The 10,813-nt window shown below is 56.6% G+C and overlaps 1 long non-coding RNA gene across 1 annotated transcript; it reads left to right on the top strand.

Moving 5' to 3' along the window:
* The first annotated feature begins 963 nt into the window (after positions 1-963).
* LOC306816619 lies at positions 964-1,820 on the top strand. The gene is made up of 3 exons (XR_013777734.1): positions 964-1,095; positions 1,345-1,492; positions 1,699-1,820. It is a non-coding gene; the product is annotated as an uncharacterized lncRNA (long non-coding RNA).
* The last annotated feature ends 8,993 nt before the right edge of the window (positions 1,821-10,813 follow it).

Consider the following 10,813-nt stretch of genomic DNA (forward strand, 5'->3'; position numbering starts at 1 on the left):
CCCGTTCCAGCCAATGCAGGATTGTGAGTGGCACAGCTGAGACAGTGTGGACGGCTGCTGCAAGATTGGCCCCATCCCATCCCATCCCGGGGACATGCCCAGACACAGGACAGAAGAGGGGCTGGGCAGATACCCGCAGTGCCCGTGCTCCATCCCCTGGGGCATCCCGGGGCTGTCCCTGCCTGGGGAGCGCAGGGCTGGGCTCTGTTCTTCGGCCTCTCCCGCAGCCCCTCAGCTCTGGCTGCGCTCACTCTTTGCCAGGTGCAGCCATGGACAGAACACACGAGCAGGACCCCACCCATGGCCGCTTCCGCAGAACAGCGCAGGTATCTGCAGCCATCCCCACCTGGGCTGGGTTTGCTGTCACTGCTCAGCCCAGCACAGAGCTTGGAGCACTCCTTGGAACTTGTCTTTCCTCCCTGTCCTTTGTTCTCCTGCAGATGTTGTGGAGGTTTGTGCCTTTGCAATGTAGAAAGACCGGCACAGCAACAGAGGGCACAGCTGAGCCTGACTCCAGCCTGACTGAGCTCCAGGCAGAGCCTGATGTCAGCCCAGATTTGCCCGATCGCTCAGAAGAGTCTGACACTGCAAGGACTGATGACAGGGCGCAGGCTGACATGGCAGTGACTGAGGAAGTGGGCATGAAAATTGCAGACACTGGAGTGGCTCAGGGCATCACAAACACTGACACCACTCCCACTCTGAGTCACGCTGAGGAACTCATAGTAAACTACTTCAAAGACCGTTGTGCCTCTTCTCAACACCACTTAAGCAGCCTGTGGCCAGGGCTTGATGCCTCCCAGGATTGTGTGCCCACTCAGGCCGTGGTCACTGGGCTCCATCAGTTTCTGAAGGAAAAGAGTGTGGCAGGGATTGAGGCACTTCTTCAGGGAAGCTGGGAGTTGCTCCCTTGGCCAGCGCTCCAAGTCTTACCCACCCACCCCAGGTGCCAGCCATGGTGAAAAGCATTCACCAGAGACTGACATCCCAGGGTACTTTAGATGCAAGGCTGCGCACTGACATTCTGAGGCTGGCTGGAGAACACCCAGCTGACGTGGTGTTGACCCTCCTGCGCTGTGCCCCAAAGTGTGACAGGTATGGGGCCCAAGGGCCTTGAGAGCTCAGGGCTCAGCAGCCTTTAGGGCCCATTGCCCTGTACAGCCTGTCCAATGGGGCCTGCCAGACAGGTGGAGATGTCCAGGACCCTCAGGCCCCTTTGCTTCCTGAGCCTGCTGCCACTGCCAGGCTCCCTCCCTGCCCCTCAGGGCACTGGGGCTCTGTCACAGCTGCACAGGGCATGGTACTATCACTGAGAACCCCTGACACTGAGCTCCAACCTCACAGGGCTGCTGCAATGATGTGGAGAGCCATAGGCTCATGAGGACAAAAAGTGGAGAAGGTGCTGCCAATTCTGCTCTGTGTCATGGAGGACTGGCCTCTGCACAGCATGTGCACCTCTGATGGAGACAACAAAGATGTTTTTGCCCTGGCTGTGAGTTTCTGCAACTGGCCCTTGCTCACCCCCAGGTCACCTCTCCAGCAGCTCTCCATCCTCTCAGTGCCTCAGGCACTGGGCTCAAACCTGGGCCAGGGACAGGCTCAGGGGCACCAGGCCCGCTGCTCCCCCTGCCTCTCCCTTAGGCCCTGCCCCATGGACACCTCGGCATTGAGCGCTGCCTTGGGTTGCTTCTTCCGCAGGAAACTCTGGTGATCTGGGTGATGGTCCAGGTGCCCCACTGCCAGGAGGCCATGATGAATACTTCCTACCCTCTGTTTACGGCTCTGCTCTTGCATGTTGTCATCACCACACAGCAGATGCCAAGCAAGTTGATAACTTCTGGAGAGCGTGCCGGGAGGAACGCCGCCTTCCCAGCAAGTCCAACAGGTCCCAGTCCTCCAGTCCTTCCCATGCCCTTGTGGCCAGCACCAGTGCTCTCAGTGTGACCTGGACTTTGCTCTGCACACAGGTTTGTAGTGCAGACCATGAAGGCTCTGCTCATCTGTCTGCAGTATGAGCCTGAGGTGATGGCAATAGAGCGCAAGCGTGGCTGGGACAGCCTGCTGTGTACTGACACCCAGCACTATGCCGTGGGTCTGCTGGCCAGGTGAGACCCCCATTGCCTCTCTGTCCTTGACATTTGTGCTGTGTTCCCTGGGTGCCCCACACAGTACCCCTGCTCATGGGCCAGACGCCTTTGTCACCAAGGGATGGCCAAGGAGATTGGAAAAGGCTGGGAGAGGAGGTGCCCAAAAGGAGCTGCCTCCGAAAGTGTCCACATTGCCTCCAGGGATGCTGGGGAAAAACTTGATCTCTGTGAGTCAGTCATGGGAGAGCATTACCACCCCTCTACCTCAGGAGGTGCCTGAAAGGAGCCAAATTTTTAAGGAGCCACATTCTCACCAGGGTGGTGGGAAAAGCCCAGATATCTGTCAGTCTTGGGAGTGGTTTGCCTCCCTCCCCTGCTAAGATTCTTGTTGTCTTTTTCAACCTTGCAGGGAGATGCGCTGTGTGTCCCTCTCCTTGTGTTCTGGGATTCCATACCACCTGGGGCAGCTCATCAGGGAAGAGCCATGCTGGGATCTGCATTTCCTGGCATTCCTTGTGGAGGTGAGCCTGATGGCCAGTGCTGTCGCCCTGAAGCTGCCTCCCAGCTCTCTGTCCTCTCGTAGCCACAGCTGCCTGGGACGGTGCCCGTGCCCTGTTCCTGCTGTCTGGGCCCAGTCCAGTGCGGTTCTGGGCTCCTGTGTGTCCCTGTCACTGCCCAGTGCCTTCAGGTCCTCAACAGCCTGGATTTGAGGTGAATGTCAGCATGGTGACAGCATCCTTGAGATTCTGTCAAGGTTCCTACGAGCAATTCCAGGGACAGGCGTCGCCTGGTGCTTCAGGGCCTTGTGCTGCTCAGCAAGGATCCCCTGGGATGGTGAGAAGGGGGCAGCGGCTGAAGCTGTCTTGGGGAAAGCAGCCCCTCAGGCTGGCTGGGCTTCAGGAGCTGAGGCAGATGCTCCCAGCTCCTCCCTGCCTCACCTCCCTGAGCTCTTTGGGACAGGCCTTGGGCTGCTGGGCCCTGTGGCTGCAGGGTGGGGTGCAGTGCCCGGGCGCTGTTGGTGGGAGCCGTTTGTGGCTTCACAGCACAGCCTTGTCTTCCACAAGGCCAGAAAATGTGTAGCCTGGCTCGAAGCCTCCCTGGATCTGCTGGGTTATGCAGATGGAGAGGTGGTTGGCATTACCCTCCGTGTGTTCACCAGAACAAGGACATCCTGATATCCATCACCACTGCTCCAAGCTGGCCCAAGGCACTCCTGGAGCTCTTGACATGTAAGGCTCTGCGTCTTCAGCCTTGGGCAGTGCCTGCTGCCCAGAAAATTGGTACCCTGTGGAATATTTGGGCCTGGAAAAGTTGGTGCTGATGTTTTTTCCTTTCCCCTAGGACAAATAGCAATGTGCAGGTGCTCTCCTTTGACCTCTTCTGCAAGGTGATGGAATTGGTAGTAGATGAGGGAAAAAAAGGCTCTTAAGTCAACTGTGCCAGAGCCCACCCCTCGGGGCTGCTGCCGCCCCTCTCGCAGCCGTGCCACTGGGCGGCAGCATGAGGCAAGGGCCCGGGCTGAGCCCTGCCTGGCACATGAGGGCCAGTGGCCACAGGGCTGGCAGCGCTGCTGGCAGGGAGCTGTGCTGCTGGGCAGAAGCTGTGACAGGGTCTGTGTTCCCAGGTATGGCCAGGGCAATCATGAGGGGGAAGAAGGAAGAGCTGCAGGTGCTCAGTGAGGTGAGTGACGCAGCGGGCTGTCAGCAGGGTTGGCAGGAGGAGCTGCAATCTCTGCCACAGAGCACACAGAGATTTTAGGGGCACGTGGGGGATTCGTGGCCAGCAGCTTCGGGCTGATCCCGGTGGCCCCTGCTCCCTCCTGGCCATGGCTACAGCAGGCTGGGATCACCCTGGCATAGAGTTCTTCTCGTGTCCCTGAAGATTTGGGATCTGACCCTGTCTCTGTTCCTTTCTCTTCCAGCTCTGGATGACATGGCACATGACAGCAGCGCTGCCATCAGAAGCCTGGAAGTTTAAACACTGCACATCCTCAGGGCAGTACAGAGAACTCAACATTCCATTTTCAATAATTTGCAAGATCATTTTCGCCGGGCATGGAGGACACGGCCCCCATCTATTGGGCCTCGGCTGGCTGTGCTGCTGGAGATCTGGAGAGAGCTGATCTGGGAGGCTCTGCCTGCTGGGGCCTCCTGAGCCACCAGGGATTTTCTTTTTCGTCAAGATTTTCTTTTCTTCTTTTTGTTTTGCTTTAGTATGGTGTCAGGGTTTGACTTGGGTTTGCCAGTTTTTATAGATTTAATTTCTTTTAGCGATATGATTTAGGAGCAAAGACAAGGCAGGCTTAAAACTTAAAAGGAATGAATTAATTTATTAATTGTTTTATTAATTTTTTTATTTTATTTTAATTTTTATTTAATTAATTATTAAAGAAATTTATTAATAACAAATAAAAATCAGAACAAGATTTCCAGACCCATTCCCTCCTCCCCCTTCCCACATCCCACACCTCTCGTAACAGCAACATACAGAGAACACTTTAGTCAGTTATCCACTCAAACAATCATTTCAGTTTACTCTAGAGAGAAAAGCTCCCTTTGTTTTGGTTTTGGCTTAGGGGGTGTCTTCACGTTCCCAATCCACGTCCCCCTTGGAAATACTGCAGATTATGACTTCCTCCCATCTCCACAGTCCTTCCAGAGCTGTGTTATGCGTTATGTTACACACTTGGGGTACTACTTTTAAAGGCAGGTTGCTCAAAGACAAAATTCTCTTCATGTCTTTTTCTATTAAATATCTCTGTCCATATTTCCAGTCCCTAAACAGAGAGCCCCATTTCCTCGAGACAAAAGGTCCTCTTTTTTGAAGCGCTTTAACCTCCCCAGTACATTTCACAGTTTAAAGGAATTTTAGTGTACTCACAGTCCCCTTATAGCCCACAAAAAAGGTTTCAGCTACTTATCAACGACATCTCTTCAATCTCTTCCCATCTGGAAAGTAACTTCATTTCGCTCACTTAAGCAGACTTCTTGCTTTACTCTTTTTCATTCCGGGGAGCTCAGGAGATCTAGTCTCATCAAGGCATTAAAAGGATTAAACTTGCATCCAGAAAGCAAAGGAGCTGAACCAAGCCACATTGGGAAAAATGTGGCCAGCAGGGATCACGTGGAAATAAAAAAAAATGTTGGACTTCTTTCTGCTGCACAGTCAGCTGGAGGCCTCTCCACTCAGAACGGGAGAAAGGAGAGGGCTTCAGTGGCTCCCCCCATCCACCACTCAGCCATGCCGCAAGGAAAACAAAAAATGGGCCAAGCCAAACCCAGCCCAGCCCTGCCAAGGCAAGCCAAGCCGCGATCCAAGCCGGGGCTGGGGGCCGGGAGCCGTGCCGGGCCCGCAGGGGCCCAGGTCCAGGCCCTGAGCCGAGTGAAGCTGGGGCTGCGGCCAGAGGCCACCTCACCTCCAGGGAGGCTGAAAGCCAAAAGACACCGATTCAGCTTTAGCAATGTGATTTCTGAAAGCGAAAACACTTTTTAATTATCCGAGCTGTCCACTACTAAATCAACTCTCTGGTTGGTCCCCCAGCTCAAAGGAGAATCCCCCAGAGAGGGGACAGCCCTCTTGTTTGCGGGCTCTGTGCCGCTCTCCTCAGGAAGCTTCCCCCCTCCCACCCACCACACCTTCATGTGAAATCAGCATATAGGGAAATAAAGGATGTGTTATAATACATAGACTCACAGGATTTTTCATTTGCTGCCCAGAGTCTGCAGGGCACGGCAGAAGAGGGGGAGAAGGGTGCTTGTGCTCAGCAAGCTGCTCAGGTGTGCAGTGCTAGAGGGAAAATGGCCAGAAGCCCCTTGGCCTTTGGTGGTTGTGCTGAAGTCTTTTGTGCTGCTGATAGACCGGGTGGGCAGGGGCCGGAGCTGCGGGGATCCCTGCGAGACCAGTGCTGGAGATGGCCAGACCCCTGTCCCAGCCAGGAAACCGCCATCGGTGTCCTCCTGCCTGAGTACTCCTGGCTGGATTGCTGAGGGCTCCGTGGTGCCTCTTGCTCGGACTCCTCTGGAGCTCCTGTGGGGCTGCAGCGCTGCTTCCGGGCAGGTTGGCCGGGCTGGGGAAGATCCTGAGGGGACGGAGCACTGGGAGGCCATGAATGGATCAAGGGCCGTGGAGGCCCTGATGGGACACGACAGTGGGAAGGAAAGAGGGGCATGTGTGAGGGAGTGGGTGCCAGGAGGATACAAGTCAGCAGAAGGCACCTGAGTGGCTGGGTGGTGGGAAGCCCTGAGGTACTGGGTGTCAGAGGCCATAAGCAGCTCCCAGGCAGCCACATTATTCTTGCCACCCATCTGCTCTGGTGCTTTCCCAAGACATTTCCCTCACTGGGCTGTTTGAGGGACTCCCTATAATCAGCATGTAAACCTGGTGCCGGCCCTTCAGAGGTGTGGGCCCAGGAGTTGTGGCGCTGGGCTTGTGCCCTCCCTGTCCTCGGGACTGGGGCCCCTGTACCCTCAGCCTTAGGCCGTGAGCTCAACTGCCTGGGTGCTGAGTCTTGCTCCTGTTATGGTGGCAGAGGTGAGCTCTCTGGCTTTAGGCACCAGTGAGCAAGAAGAGCAGCAGCTTTGAGCTCAGGGGGGGCCACAGAAAGTCCCTGTGGGCAAAGGGCATTGCTGGCATTCACTGGGCAGGGACACATTAGAGTGCAGTGGGCACCTTCCAGGTGCCATGGTTGGCTTGGTGCTGGGCGACCTCCCTGTGTGCAGGGCTGGGTCTCTGCTTTGCTGTCATGGGCCTTTTGCTGTTGTTCTCCTCAGGCTGCCTGCACAGAAGGGCAGCCTTTTCAGAAGGATGAAAGCCCCTGTCTGCAAATCCTGAAGGGGGAAATGGAGCTGTCCCAACCCGTGGCCCATGCTGTAAGCAGGGCAGAGCCTCTTCCCCACCTTTGATGGCTTTCTGCCTGCTGCTGGCCCCTGGCCAGCATGACCCTCTGTATTGGGGCTTTGTCACTGAGGGGGTGACTGCTACCCCTCCAATTGCTGACGGGACTTGAGGGTCCACTGAGGGAAAGGTGGGTGTCCCAGGTGATGCTGAGGGGGCATTTGGTCGCAGAGCACATATTAGGTTCCCAGAGCAGGTTGCAGGTGCCTTGTGTGTCACTGAAGGGAAGGCAGATGCCACGTGTGTTGCCACGGTGTCATGAAGGTCACTGAATGGCACGTAGTGCCTTGCATGCAGCTGAGGGGACGCAGGGATCACTGAGGGGGAAGTGGATGGCAGATGCCACTGAGCTGACTCGGGTGTCCCTGAGGGGAGGCAGGTGTCTGTCCTGTTCCTCAGGGCACGTCAGGGTCACTGCGGAAATGTGAGCGTCGCTTGAGGGGAGCCGGGCACGCCACGGGTGGCTGAGCGGACACGCCGTCGGCCGAAGGGACGCGAGGGCCGCGGAGGGGCCGTGGGCGCCCTGAGGGACACGGGAGGGGCGGGCGGGTCCCGCTCCCCACTGCAGGCGGCATTTTCCGCCCAGGCGCGGGCGGCCCCACCCCGCCGCTCCCCTCAGCCGCGGGGCGAGAGCTCGGAGTTGTTGTGTGCGCCCCTCGGGGCGAGGCGCCAGGCGGCCTCCCGTAAGGGCTCTGTGCTTTTCCGCGGCCTCGTCCTTTGCGATCGCAGCCTGTTCATAAACAGTGTTAATTTTTGTGCCTAAAGCCACCCACTCCCTCACACGTGCCCCTCATGCTTTCCCACTGCCATGTCCCATCAGGGCCTCCACAGCCCCTGATCTATTCACAGCCTCCCAGTGCTCCGTGGCCTCAGGATCTCCCCCAGCCCGGCCAACCTGCCCGGCAGCAGCACTGCAGCCCCACAGGAGCTCCAGAGGAGCCCAAGCAAGAGGCACCACGGAGCCCTCAGCAATCCAGCCAGTAGCACCTGGGCAGGAGGACACCGATGGTGGTTCCTGGCTGAGACAGATGTTGTGGCCGTCTCCAGGCACTGGTCTTGCAGGGATCCCCGAAGCTCCGACCCTGCCCACCCGGTCTATCAGCAGCACAAAGACTTCAGCACAACCACCAAAGACAAGGGGCTTCTGGCCATTTTCCCTCTAGCACTGCGCACCTGGGCAGCTTGCTGAGCACAAGCACCCTTCTCCCCCTCTTCTGCCGTGCCCTGCAGACTCTGGGCAGCAAATGAAAAATCCTGTGAGTCTATGTATTATAACACATCCTTTATTTCCATACTAAAGCAAAACAAAAAGAAGAAAATAACACTCTTGAAGAAAAAGAAAATCCCTGGTGGCACAGGTGGCCCCAGCAGACAGAGCCTTCCAGATCAGCTCTCTGCAGATCTCCAGCAATGCAGCCAGCTGAGGCCTGATACATGAGGCCGAGACTGTGGAATTGATATTGCAGACTTGGAAGATGGAATATTGCCCATTCTGTAGTACCTAGATGACATACAATGTGCCAGGTCAGACCCAGCACAGCCTATGTCTTTTATAAGGTGTTCAATAGCTGGAAGAGAGAGGAACTGAGAGCCTGTCACATCCCAGATGTGTGGGGACCCCGAGGGAGACACCCATCCCAGGGCCATCGCAGCCTGCTCTTGCCATAGCCAGGAGGGAGCAGGGACCAGCGGGATCAGTCCGAAGTTGCTGGCCACAAATCCCTGATATCAGAGCTCTGCCCACGCATCCCTCTGCCCGCACAGGGAACAAAGCCCTCTGCAGCTGGGGCAGGAATTGCAGCTCCTCCTTCCGGCCCCTGTTGACATGAGCTACCACCGCCAGACATGCAGCAACTGCAGCATAAAACATCAGAGATTGGGCAAACGTTTTTGTTAGAAAACACAGAAACATGACGGATTCTGTACAATCTAGTTGTCCTGTGAAACTCAGCATCTGATTGGTTCTGGTGCTCCTGCCAATCCCTTCACTGAAAAAAAAAGTCCAGGACTGACAGCTTTTGTCTTCTGACAGATATCAAGAGTTGCCAGCAGTGGCTCCAGGTGCTCCTGCCAACAGCCCCTGTAGGAAGGAGCACAGCCCCCAGTGCACGGGGGCTTTGGCTCCCTCTGGCACAGAAGCCCCCGGGGCACAGGTCTCTGGGGCAGGAGCCAGGCACCAGTGCTGCCAGGGCCCGGGGGGTGGCAGGTCTGCTTGGGCAAGGACTCTGCCACACCCGCTGATTTCAGTGCTTGCAGGGCCCAGGGGTCAGAGCAGCATTTGTGCCCTGGCCCACACCATCCTTGACTGTGTCACAGCCGTGGGTTTAGGATGGCCACCAGCCGGGACGTGTCCCAAGGAGGCCGAGCCAGCTTCTGTGCAAGGCCCCGTGCCCTTCCTGCTGCGGCTGCTTCGGAGCCCTGGGGGCTCCTTCTGCTGCCCTGAGCCCACAGAGCAGGGCAGCGATTGTTGATGGTTTGAGCCATTCCTAAAGATCCTGTTGGGCTGACTTAGACACTTGGGGTGAGGGATTCCTTCCAACCTGGGCCACTTTGGGTGGGCTGGTGGCAGCCCCAGGGCCGGTGGCAGTGTGTGCAAGGGCCCTTTGTGACATGGTGCAGCATGGTCACCATGACATGGATCAGGACAGGGTGTCAAAGGACCCTTTGTGACGTGTGGTGATATAAGAGCCGACGGTGACACGGCCATGGCACAGTGCTCGGAGCACGCGACGGGACAGGATGGGACAGAGCAGTGTAGTGAGGAGCCCCCGCACAGCCCACTCGTTCCCGTTGGACCCGGAGCTTTTCTGAGTGTTATTCCTGCAGGTGACCTTGAGGCCAGGCCACAGGACTAACTTACCTGTAGCCTTCTCAAGGTTTCTGTTTTGCAGGTGCCCTTGAGGGGCGTCCGTGGGACTTGGTGCCTTGCAGCTTTTCCGAGGTATCTCCCACCCCTGCAGCAGGTGCCCTCGAGACCAGACTGAGGGATTTGCTGAACACAGTCCTTGACAAGGAGTCTCCTGTCCTTCTGGCAGGAGCCCTCCAGACCAGAGTGCAGGACCTGCTGTCCTGTAGTCTTCCCAGGACATTAGTCTTGCAGGAGCCTTCCAGGTTTGACTGCAGGACTTGCTGACTTGTAGCTTTTCTAAGCTATCTCTCCTGATAGTAGCCATAAATCCCGTCACTGACATGGAGCAGAGACCCCCGAGAGTGCCCAAGCTGGCCTGGCTGATAGAGGAGGAAGAAAGTCCAGGAGATGAATCATCAGAGGAACTTGAAGAGGTGGTGCCATTCCAGCCAGTGCAGGAGGGTGAGGGCAGAGCTGGGCCTCATAGAGGGTGCCTGCATCCAGCTTGGCCCCATCCCATCCTGTCCTATCCTGTCCTGTCTGACCCTATCCTGTCCTATCCTATCCTATCCTATCCTATCCTATCCTATCCTATCCTATCCTATCCTATCCTATCCTATCCTATCCTATCCTATCCTATCCTATCCTATCCTATCCTATCCTATCCTATCCTATCCTATCCTATCCTATCCTATCCTATCCTATCCTATCCTATCCTGTGCTGTCCCATCCCGTCCCATCAAAGTCCCCATCCCGTCCCAGAATCTGGGAGTATACCCATGGCAGGACGGAAGAAGGTGGAAAAGACATGGAGCAGAGACCCCCGAAAGTGCCCAAGCTGGCCTGGGGCAAGGAGGAGGAAGAAAGTCCTGGAACCACGTCAGCACAGGAGACTGAAGACTTGGAGCAGTTGCAGCCAGCGCAGGAGGGTGAGTGGCAGAGCTGAGCCTCATGGCTGGTGCCTGCATCCAGCTTGGTCCCATCC

This window comes from Erithacus rubecula, assembly GCF_903797595.1.
Source record: "Erithacus rubecula genome assembly, contig: scaffold_744_arrow_ctg1, whole genome shotgun sequence".
Taxonomy (NCBI): domain Eukaryota; kingdom Metazoa; phylum Chordata; class Aves; order Passeriformes; family Muscicapidae; genus Erithacus; species Erithacus rubecula.